Here is a 10,899-nt window from a genome sequence, read left to right on the forward strand (position 1 = left end):
GTTTTCAGAAAATTTTCCCAGACTCTCATAACAGCTATTACGTTTGTTAGTTAGCTTTGTCCCTTTTTCAAGACGCTGTTGGAAACAAACTTTTTCCATACTTGCCCAAGTTCATTCTGGCCTCTGCAGCTTGCCCCATTCAAGGGCTGGAGCAGAGAGACAGTTCGTGACTCTGTTGTTCATCAAAACTAAAACTGGAATAGGTTAAATGTCTCGAGTGTTTCGAAACTGATGAAAACGATGCAACTTGTTCTCAGCTCGTCAAGTGGAGTACATGACTGGGTGATCCCCAGCGATTTGACTCGGACTATCAAGAAATAGAAACGAGTATATCCCTTCAGTAGGAACTCGACATTAGTGGATACTTTAAATTCGGATGAGGCCGAGAACGATTAAAGCCTTTTAAGTGCGACTTTTTTTTAACTGTGACTACATATTTTCTTCTTACTTTTCACTTTGTATGATTTCCCTGACATGAAGACTATTGACACAATGATATTCTTTTAAAACTGATTATTGTATGTTATATAAGTTATTTTTTCTTGGCGACCCGAGTCCAATTTGAGGTGTACTTTTTAATTTAAATTATTTTACAACTAAACCGGTAGCCTATTACGTCATTTCCGTTTTGAAGTTACATAGATTGTATTTGTTTTTGATTCCCTTGAATAGGAACGAGAGAGAATCCAGAAAAAATCAGTTCAAAAAAGATCCTAAATTAATTGCTTTAAAATTGGCCAGAATTCTTTGTAAGCAGCTTATCCCTTATTTAAAGACCAGCCCAATTAGTGTTTTAAAACCGGCAAATTTCCTCCTAAATATGCAAAATTGAAGGGTTTAGATTTCAAACCTAAAAGCAGAAACTGTGGGACAAATTTCACAATCCGTCACTTTCAAACACACCTCAGATTCTAAGCACTCCGTCGCCTGAGCTGTTTCGTGAATATGAGTTGAAGCTGTTTTTCTTCGTTGATTGTTATTCAATTTTTCAATATATCTGAATTTTATGACCTGAAGACCATTGATAAATTTAAAGCCGGGCTTCATCAGCAGGATTTCCAGAATCCAAGATTCCAGACTATTTGTTTGACGTCTTGGATACACCGCATATGGAATATGACGCCTATCCAGTAGTACATCCAAATAATAAAAAAAAAGGATTTTTGAACTTATAGGTTTCCGGAATTTTCAATCATACTATGAAAACGAAAGAAAAAAGGAAAAGAGAAAAAAAGGAAAAAAGATTGTGTAAATCCTATTGATTATCCTCCTATAGTAAAAAAGATGCTTGATGGTGCGCGTGCGGCGGTAGCCACACGCGCAAAAATTTTTTTGGAGCATTTAGTAAAAACAGATGCGATTTAGTAAATTGTTCCAGGTCAGGGTGGCAACCCTGATTATTGTCTTAACAATATCAAATTGTATGCTTTTTCCTTACAACTGATAAATACGTGACGTATGAAAGAGGCCCAAAGGACAGAACTTTACATAGTGTGGACAATGGTCCGCGCGAACGCAGTTCCCCATAACCAAAAATTACGCTGTTGAGTTACCCCCATTAGGGGTAAACACAAGGTTCAGCCAATCCGAAGTGCAATGGAAAGGCCTCACCCTGGGAGTACCTCCTTTATGATCAAGGCAGCTTCCCAGCCAGGTAAGTATGTTGTGTTAAAAATCTAACATTTTACTAATATCTTTTGACATAAATCCCGTTGCCTTGAATGTCACTCAGAAGCTTCAACTTACTAGCCAGATGCAGGTTTACAAAACTTTTTCACATTCATGAATCAAGTCTCTGATTTATTTTTGAAAATAGCAATGCCCCATTTCATTTTCATATGCAAATGTTTTAATCCTTTGAATGCAAGTTTATCTCTTTGAGAAAAGAAAATCAGGGGTTTCTCACTCTGTTGTCAATATGACTGAAAAGTCGAAAGTTTTATTTCTGAGAACCCAGTGGCCGTTCTTCTCGTTAAAAACCAAAGGGGGCTTTACTTTTTGGGACACCTGACATTATAAGGACACTTTTTAGCAAAAGTGGCACTTTTTCGCTAGGTAGCACTATTTTACAAAAAAAGAATTTTTTCAGAAAAAAAAACCGGAAGGAAAACTGTCAATGTAGATATGCATCGATATCCTTTTTCTGTCAGTTAAGATTCTCATCTTAACTCCGCTAGCGGCAATTATTCGATGCAAGAATCTTTCTGTGCGGTGAAAAACGTAAACGTGTTTGTCTCTATGTATGTGTGAGAAATTTTTATATTCTTATTCTTATCACTGATAAGCGAAGATCACCTAGTGATCTTTGGTACCAAATACTTGGCAATAAAGAGGACAGAGACAGACATTTAACTGCAATGTGGTGGAGAAGCCTTCAGTTGTTTAGTTCAACTATTTTCTGTTGTTGCAATAATTTGTATGCTCACAAACGATAAGTCAGTCAAGCAGTTTGCAATTCTTGAGTGGGTCCGAATTAAATTTTTATGTTTTATTAGTTGAGTGTTGACTACAACTCAAAGAAGAAAAGAGCAAGAAAAGCTAAGAGTGTATTTTTGCACCACTATTATAATAGCTTTTACTATGTTAAACAGTTACTGGGCTATTGACTGCTTAACTTTACACGACTTTTCATCGATTTCCGTGACGAGAGCTCTTGAAGCCCAGTGACTGTAAAGCTCACTGGTGACATCAAACAACGACTCAGCAATGCAAAAACATCCAGTGAGCTCACTGGTTTCCCACAAGAATATTTAGTGACGTCTTCAGTGACTGGGCCAGTGACGCAAAAATGCGCTCTAACATTTACGTTCATATTTTTCATATTTTTTCTTTGAATTATTGGCAATGGACAAATGAATATTCATACATAACCATCATACTAAAAACAAAATTGATACCAAAACTTCCATTATCTTGAATCCTATGCAATTATTAGCAAAATCACAATCTAATTTCACTTTTTTTTTCTTACTTAAATTTACATCATTCATAATTTGAATTTGGACGCACTTCCTCATTTTAGTTATTTCATTCCCACTAATTTTGGATTGCAAATGTGCTTTCACGCTGATACTCTAAATGCTCGTTTTTTACTATAAAGGTGCTTTCATATTGATACTTAAAATGTTAGTTGACTGTTCCTATGCCCTACTCCCTAAAGACATCGTAAAGAAAAATTTACTGGGAGTGGCAAGAGTTCTCGTGATACTTATTCTATTCAGGTTGTGATAAACCGATTAAATGGTATAGCTGTCTTATTGTTTTTTGACTAGTTTTGCCAAATAAATTATTTGAAAGAGTTAGTGTCTGAACCACTATTAGTTTCGTTTATCATAGGGTCATCAATAGCTACGATCTATATTTCCTGGCATTCTCTTGAGCATTTTCGGAAAAAAGAAAAGTTTCAAGCACCTGAATGCACTGTAATAATCCAGATAGTCCATTTTATGGAAAAACTGGATGAAAAACTCAAGGTAGACGAGTATTGCTGTCCCATTTTGTTCCGTTTTCTCAAAAGAAAAAAAACTGAAGGTTTTTCCTCTTTTCTTTTTCCGTTCCTTTCTCACGCTATGAACAAAGAGTGCTCAGAAAAAAAAGAGAAAAAAGCACTCTGCGGGACGAATTCCCATTTTATACAGTAAGCACCATTTGTGTTTTAGCGGGTTTTTAGGAGGGGGGGCTGGAAATTTGACAAGAGTGGAAGTGCTGCGCAAAGCCGGAAATCAGCACCGACTAAGTAAAATCAAAATTTCTTTTTATAGTTGATAGATGGCATTAGATCCGACGTTTCATGTTGGAGGTTGGAGAATTTAAAGATGCGGGAAACCACGCGGGGGTGGTCCCAAGTGGGATGGCCAATTTTTTCAATTTAAAAAGGTTATTGATATGAGCGTGAGCGACGCAAAGCGTCGCGAGCGGCAAGTTTTTGGAAAATGACACTTTTTAAACGAAATTGACACTATTTTGCCACCCAAAGTGGCACCAAAAAAACCGGCTGAGTGGCAACCCTGGCTTTAGTTATTACTACTACTACTAACAACATCACAGAACCAAGCCCTCTGAGGCCAAAAACAATCACTTAAGCAATTCTGTTTGAATCTTGGTTCAATTTAAATTTCAGCATTTAATAATTGCATACTTTTTTCGAAAAAGATGAATGGGGACTTCAGTCCAGGTTGGGGATTTTAATTTAATTATGGCGAGTAGTCATTGGCTTTTTCACCATTAAATTTTGTAAATTATGAACATTTTTCTTTTTTTTCAGATTAAAAAAAAAATATTTTCAATATATTCAAGGGCTAGGAAACTACAGGTATGGTTTCTACAATGTATGGGAAGCGCATTATACGCCAGTGATTGAGGTTCATGGACTTTGATTTCCCCTCGAAATGGTTGTGCCAATCCCAGAGGTACTGCAATACCGTGTCAACTTGTGAAGGGAGTGGAGCAAGCCCGACATCTCTCCGACTTCCAAAAATCAGTTTAATATTCTGGGCCCCATGTAGGGACCGCATCAGATATTAAGCTGATAAGAACAGATACAACACTTTGATCTTAGCCAAAATGTCGAGAATTGATAATTCAACAAGGATTGTCAAAGAGTTTTTGTCAAAGAGAGCCTGGGAATTAAATGATTATTTTTTATCTGATTAATATAACCGATTCAGGTTGATAGTTATGTGTGTCTGTGTGAGTGAGAGAAGACATTTGCTTTTTTTCTATTTCTTTAATAACATAGGTTAATCTAAATATTGAATACTTAGAACAGTCTACTTAGAACTAAAGATACATTAATCAGAGAATAGCGATGAATAGTCCAAACGATGTAAAACCTTTGTTTTTTTTGTTTTTTTTTTAATTCCATCTCAATAATGAAATTCATATTTGATTTGAAGTTCCAGTAGCTTATTTTTTTTAGATGAATTTCTATTCGTTTTTTCTATTGACAATGTCATTTTCATGAAAAATATTTTATATCTTTTCTTTTTTTTCTATATGAATCCAAATTTGGCATAATTGTGGGTTTGACATGCTCAATATTCCTAATGACATAGTTGCTGGACCGTTCTACTATACCGAATAAAAATAGTTGTCTTAAAATTTTAAATAGATGGTCCGAGTCGCTCCTTATAGTTTGTTACCACGAGCTGTTTGCCTTAAACGCGCAATAAAACAATAAACACATTTTTACCGTGGGTTTGGAAAAAATGATGACACTTTTGAAAGGTATAGAATATTTCGTGTAAGTTTATTTTTTAAAGAGGGACTCTTCCCCTCCCCGAGTTTACGGTATATACAGGAAAATGAACTGGACGTGTTTTTTCCTAGCACATTTGTAGTCAATTACGAATGAAAACCATTAACGGATATATCTGTGTCATTAACGATGATAAATGTCTAATTATTAAAAGTGTTACTCATAGAGGTTAATGGTCTGCTCTGTTTTTGATTTTGAGTGCTTTTTTTTTTTCTTTTTTTTTTTTTCTTCACAAGTATAGAATCCCAAGAAGGAGAGGTATTGACATGTATTTCAAAGAAAAAATAGCCTTCTTAATAATTTAATGTCGACAAACAGTGGTGGCCCCCCTTGGAAAAATGTTAGTAAAGGGTAAACCATATCCACCAGATTGACTATTACATACGAGAACAATATTCCTATCATTTTAATAATAGATGAATTTTAGACACGAAAATTATATTGAAAGGGTGCATTTGGTCCCCCTTGGAAAAATGTTAGTAAAGGTTAAACCATAACCCCCAGATTGACTATTACATACGAGAACAATATTCAAATCATTTTAATAATATATGAATTTCAGACACGAAAAATATATTGAAAAGGTGCATTTCAATAAAAAAAAAAAAACTTTATTAAAAAAATCAATTTTATCAATAAAATCAGATGTTTTTTAAACTGTGATGTTCATATTTCTGAAAATTAAAATCCAACTTTATTAAAAAAATAAATTGTTATTAATAGAATCAGATGTATTTTAAACTGTGATGTTCATATTTCTGAAAATTAAAATCTAGCTTTGTTAAAAAATCATGTTTTGTTAATAAAATCAGATGTATTTTAAACTGTGATGTCCATATTTCTGAAAATTAAAATCCAGCTTTATTTTTAAAAAAAATACAAAAATGTGCTCAACGAGGGCTTGGATCAAACCCAAAAATATCAATGCTATTAATAAAATCAGATGTTTTTCAAACTGTAATGTTCATATTTCTGAAAATTAAATTCCAGCTTTATTAAAAAAAATGCAAAAATTTACCCAACTTAGATTCGTTTAAATTCACTAACATGATCCTCATATTTTATTTTTAAGTTTCCGGACGCACAATCCGTTTTTAATAACTGGAGGGATCTAGAGTATGAGGTTACATTATCCAATATTGAAAAGTCACTAGACCGGTGGGAGAAAGATGAAACTCCAGAAGCACTGAAACTGGCTGAGGATGATAATATTAGGGAGTTTCTCCCCCCCACCCACTAAAAGACGGAAAGAAGCTATGGTTGAGGATATGCAGCTGGATGAAGATATTATGGAGTTCCCCCCCCCCACTAAAAGACGGAAAGAAGCAATAAAGGAGACATTTATCAATGATGAAGATGACATCACCATCGGTTGAAGATGATGAAGTCATAATCTTAAAAACTACATAGTGTATAGATTTATGTGTAAATACATTATTTCAATAAAGCACTTTTTTATATCTAGAAAATTGTGTCTTTTAGAATCATGCAATAGTTTTACAGATAAAAACATATTGAAATTCATAACATGGAAAAAAAACAACTTTATTAAAAAATAATCATATGTTATTAATAAGAATATTTCTGAAAACTAAAACCCCACTTTATTAAAAAAAATATGAAAAAATGTATCCCAATGAGGCCTTGGATCAAACCCAACTCTATTAAAAAAATCAATTTTATTAAATTAAACAGTGGTGGCCCCTCTTGGAAAAATGTTAGTAAAGGGTAAACCATATCCACCAGATTGACTATTACATACGAGAACAATATTCAAATCATTTTAATAATAGATGAATTTTAGACATTAAAATTATATTGAAAAGGTGTCTTTTAAAGAAAAATTAGCCTTCTTAATAATTTAATGTCGATAAACAGTTGTGGCCTTCCTTAGAAAAATATTGGTAAAGGGTAAACCATATCAACCAGATTGACTATTACATACAAGAACAATATTCAAAACATTTTAATAATGGATGAATTTTAGACAGGAAAATTATAGTAAAAAGGTGCATTTGGCCCCCTTGGAAAAATGTTAGTAAAGGGTAAACCATATCCAGCGGATTGACTATTACATACGAGAACAATTTTCAAATCCTTTTAATAGTAGATGAAATTTAGACACGAAAATTATATTGAAAAGATGCATTTCAATGAAAAAAACCCAACTTTATTAAAAAATCAATGCTATTATTAAAATCAGATGTTTGTAAACTGTGATGTTCATATTTCTGAAAATTGAAATCCAACTTTATTAAAAAAAATCAATTGTTATTAATAAAAATCAGATGTATTTTAAACTGGGATGTACATATTTCTGAAAACTAAAACCTCACTTTATTAAAAAATATGCAAAATGTACCCAATGAGGTCTTGGATCAAACCCAACTTTATTAAAAAAAATCAATGTTATTAATAAAATCAGATGTTTTTTAAACTATGATGTTCATATTTCAGAAAATTAAAATCCAGCTTTATTAAAAAAAATCATATGTTGTTAATAAAATCAGATGTATTTTAAACTGGAATGTGCATACTTCTGAAAACTAAAACCTCACTTTATTAAAAAAAAATATGTAAAAATGTACCCAATGAGGGCTTGGATCAAACCCAACTTTATCAAAAAATAAATACTTCAAAATTTTGATCGGATGAATCAGGAGAAAAGAGGTCGTGGAAGGATAGTTGCACTCCAATCACTATCTTGCAAATGTCTTATGTATTGTTGCGTGATTGGATTTAGTTTAAATGTGAATATCTTTTCATCATTCTTTTTGTTTTTTAGTCTAGCGTTTGAGCTTTTTCTTTGTTTTTTCATGTTTTGTATATTTTTTGGGTTTTTTTTTATGTTCATAATGGCTTCCAGATGTGAAGCCGACATGTGTGGACATTTATTATTATTTTTGTGTTTTGTCTTAATAAAATAAACTCATTATTGGTCTTTCTAAAAAGTTAAAGTTGGTTAATGTAATAAAATAAAATAGGATGAATATATATTAGTTTATAAGCAAATTTGGGCTATATATTTGCACTTTAGGGGGGGGGGGGTAAAGCATTGCATATATTAAATACGTAACCTAATCTAACCTAGGTCATTGGCGGATCCAGGGAGAGGGCGAGGGGGGCGCGCGCCCCCTTAGGTCATCTAAAGGAGTGTAATTTACTTAATTAGCGCAAGTTTGCTTTGATTAAACTTGCTCCTAACGCAAGTTTTTCGGATCAACCGCTTTTGCCCCCCCCCCCTAAAAAAAACCTCGATCTGCCCCTGAGCTTTGGTGGTAACAGGTTGGGCTAGGTTGGGTTGAGTTGGGTTTTTAACCCATTTCTGAGATTTGTAACCTAATTTAACTTGCATTTATTTGCACTTGTTATCTTGCATTTATTTTTAAGGTTGATAAACAAGAAAAGAAGAAGAAGAAGACAGGACGCTGCAAGCGAAGAATTCAGTACAACAGACGTTTTGTCAATGTTGTTGCAACCTTTGGCCGCAAGAGAGGACCAAACACAAACTCTTAATTTTTCTTTTGGGTTTTGTGATGAGGATGATAATAAATTCGTAATCACATTTTTCCTTGTTGCCAAGCCGTCCAATTCTAGGGCTTCAATCCAGGCCCTTCTTTACGCTAGCTTCTGTTTTTTTCAAACTCTTGATACATTTTATAATCATCAAATTCATCTAATTAAAAAACAAAACTTTCAAAAAATTAATTATTCTATCTTCTGTGTTTTATAGCTCTCTATACGTTTGATCATCATCAAATTGAGTTAATTTAAAAGTGTCGTTTAGGTCAAAGTGTCAAATTTATCAAGTTAAAGTGTCTTGTCAGGTTAATATACAGAATAGTCAGTATACAAAAAAGGGAAAATTATTTTCTGAAAGTTACTAAGAGAAACTCTTAAAGAAAAAACGAATTCTGTCTGCAGTCAATAATTGCAGGAACAGATTCCTGCAAACAGGACTTAGGGAAATTCCTGTTCCTACCACTCTCTGTGGAGCTGTACCCAAAATTCTGTAGCTCCTGTTCGTTTTGAGATTGGCTTGTGTATTCATTTGAAATTCTACCTGTGTTACTATATGTTTGTTCATTCAATTTTAGGTTCATACCGTTACCTTTCTGAGATACTACAGCCCCTCTCCCCCCCCAATTTCCAATAACAAGCCTATGTGTAACAGTAGATATCTTGCGTAAATTACAGCCCTTGTCGCTGAAGCTGGGGTATTGTATCATCCTTGGAGACATAGTTATTAGAGAAAATAGCTGTCTCAAAATTCTGATCAGATTTCTTAGAGAGAGCAGGTAATATGAGTGGTAAAAGGAAGCTGGTTACCTTTCGATTTATTTTGACTCTGAAAAAGGGCATAAGATTTTCTGATCGAATAAGCTCCCTCCGAAGTTTCTACGACCAGCCTTTCTATGAGAAGTGCCTCTACAAAAAAGGAATGATACATTGAAGGCTTGTGGCTCTTTACTACTGGCAAACCGTAGAGCGTTGTCCTTGATTTGGCGGGACCATAATTGAAGACCTCTTTACAGTTATAAAGAGGTTTTTTTACACAGGGGAATCCCTCTCAGCGGATATTGATGGAATTAGTTCAATACGCACACGAAATATTGAATAAATTCAATAGGCTTTTTCAGAGTTTGTCGCCTATTTTGCTCGGGCTAGAAAAGGAAGTTAAATCAGTATTGAAGACTTTGTGCCTAAACTTTCTCACTCCTTCCTATCCTAGATACCTAAAGAAAATTAATAATGTAGACGGGATCAAAGATCAATTTCATGATCAATTTCTGCTGGTCTTAGGTTCAATTTGTGCAAGAAACCTGCAACCATAGTAGAGAGGCCTTAGTAATATCTTGACAGTTTAAATAGCATAAAAGTGGCCGTAATCTTTGCACGAAATGGTATGTGATACTTTGCTGTAATGCAAGTTATGTTGTAATAGGACCTAATTTTTTTTTTTAATTCCTTTTGTTCTTCACACCGAAGTGCGGAATTTCTTTTGACAAGCTCTGGTGTTGTGACTATGGAGGGTGCAGGTCATTGAAACATTCGTTGAAAGTCACTAAGCAGGTTTTACTTGTATTTAGCCTATAAATCCTACTTTAGATGAATTTTTAAAATCTATAGACATATTAAGGTTTGGATACAAAAATTGGAGCACTAACCACATACACGAAATATCCAAGAACGGAATAATGTGATGATCAGATTGTTGCTTTTGCTTTTTCTTCTGGAATCATTTTCATTCTTAATTTACCTGAATAATTTTGTAGTGTATTCTATGTGCAGCAACAGAGCCTTTAGACTGAACTGAAGCATAGATAGCCCCCAAGTATGATTCCAATAATAAATTGGAGCATCAATTGTTCAAACACTCTTAGCTTTGGAACCTAGGAAAGTAGTTGGACATCAATAAAAATTGTTAATAAAAGATTTAGTAAAAAAATGACAGCACAGGGAAAGTTGTATTCTAAGAAGTTCTTTTTTAATTTCAATTGAAAGAAAATCGATGCATCATAGACTATGAATATCCATAGATATTTGCTAGCTTTTGTTTAGATATCTTCAGTATTGATTTCTACGCCCTTCACTTTTAATTAGGTTATCTAATAGTGCAAATTAAGGACAAAAAAGATTCA

At 33.7% G+C, this 10,899-nt stretch overlaps 2 non-coding genes across 2 annotated transcripts; both read right to left on the bottom strand.

Annotated features, from left to right (window-relative positions):
• Nucleotides 1-1,498: 1,498 nt before the first annotated feature.
• Nucleotides 1,499-1,662, bottom strand: LOC148938444 (U1 spliceosomal RNA). The gene has a single exon (XR_016143690.1). It is a non-coding gene; the product is annotated as a U1 spliceosomal RNA (small nuclear RNA).
• Nucleotides 1,663-4,387: 2,725 nt separating this feature from the next.
• Nucleotides 4,388-4,578, bottom strand: LOC148938445 (U2 spliceosomal RNA). The gene has a single exon (XR_016143691.1). It is a non-coding gene; the product is annotated as a U2 spliceosomal RNA (small nuclear RNA).
• Between the last annotated feature and the right edge of the window lie 6,321 nt (nt 4,579-10,899).

This window comes from Artemia sp. Qi Xiang Cuo, unplaced genomic scaffold (assembly GCF_049724085.1).
Source record: "Artemia sp. Qi Xiang Cuo unplaced genomic scaffold, ASM4972408v1 HiC_scaffold_3282, whole genome shotgun sequence".
Lineage (NCBI taxonomy): Eukaryota > Metazoa > Arthropoda > Branchiopoda > Anostraca > Artemiidae > Artemia > Artemia sp. Qi Xiang Cuo.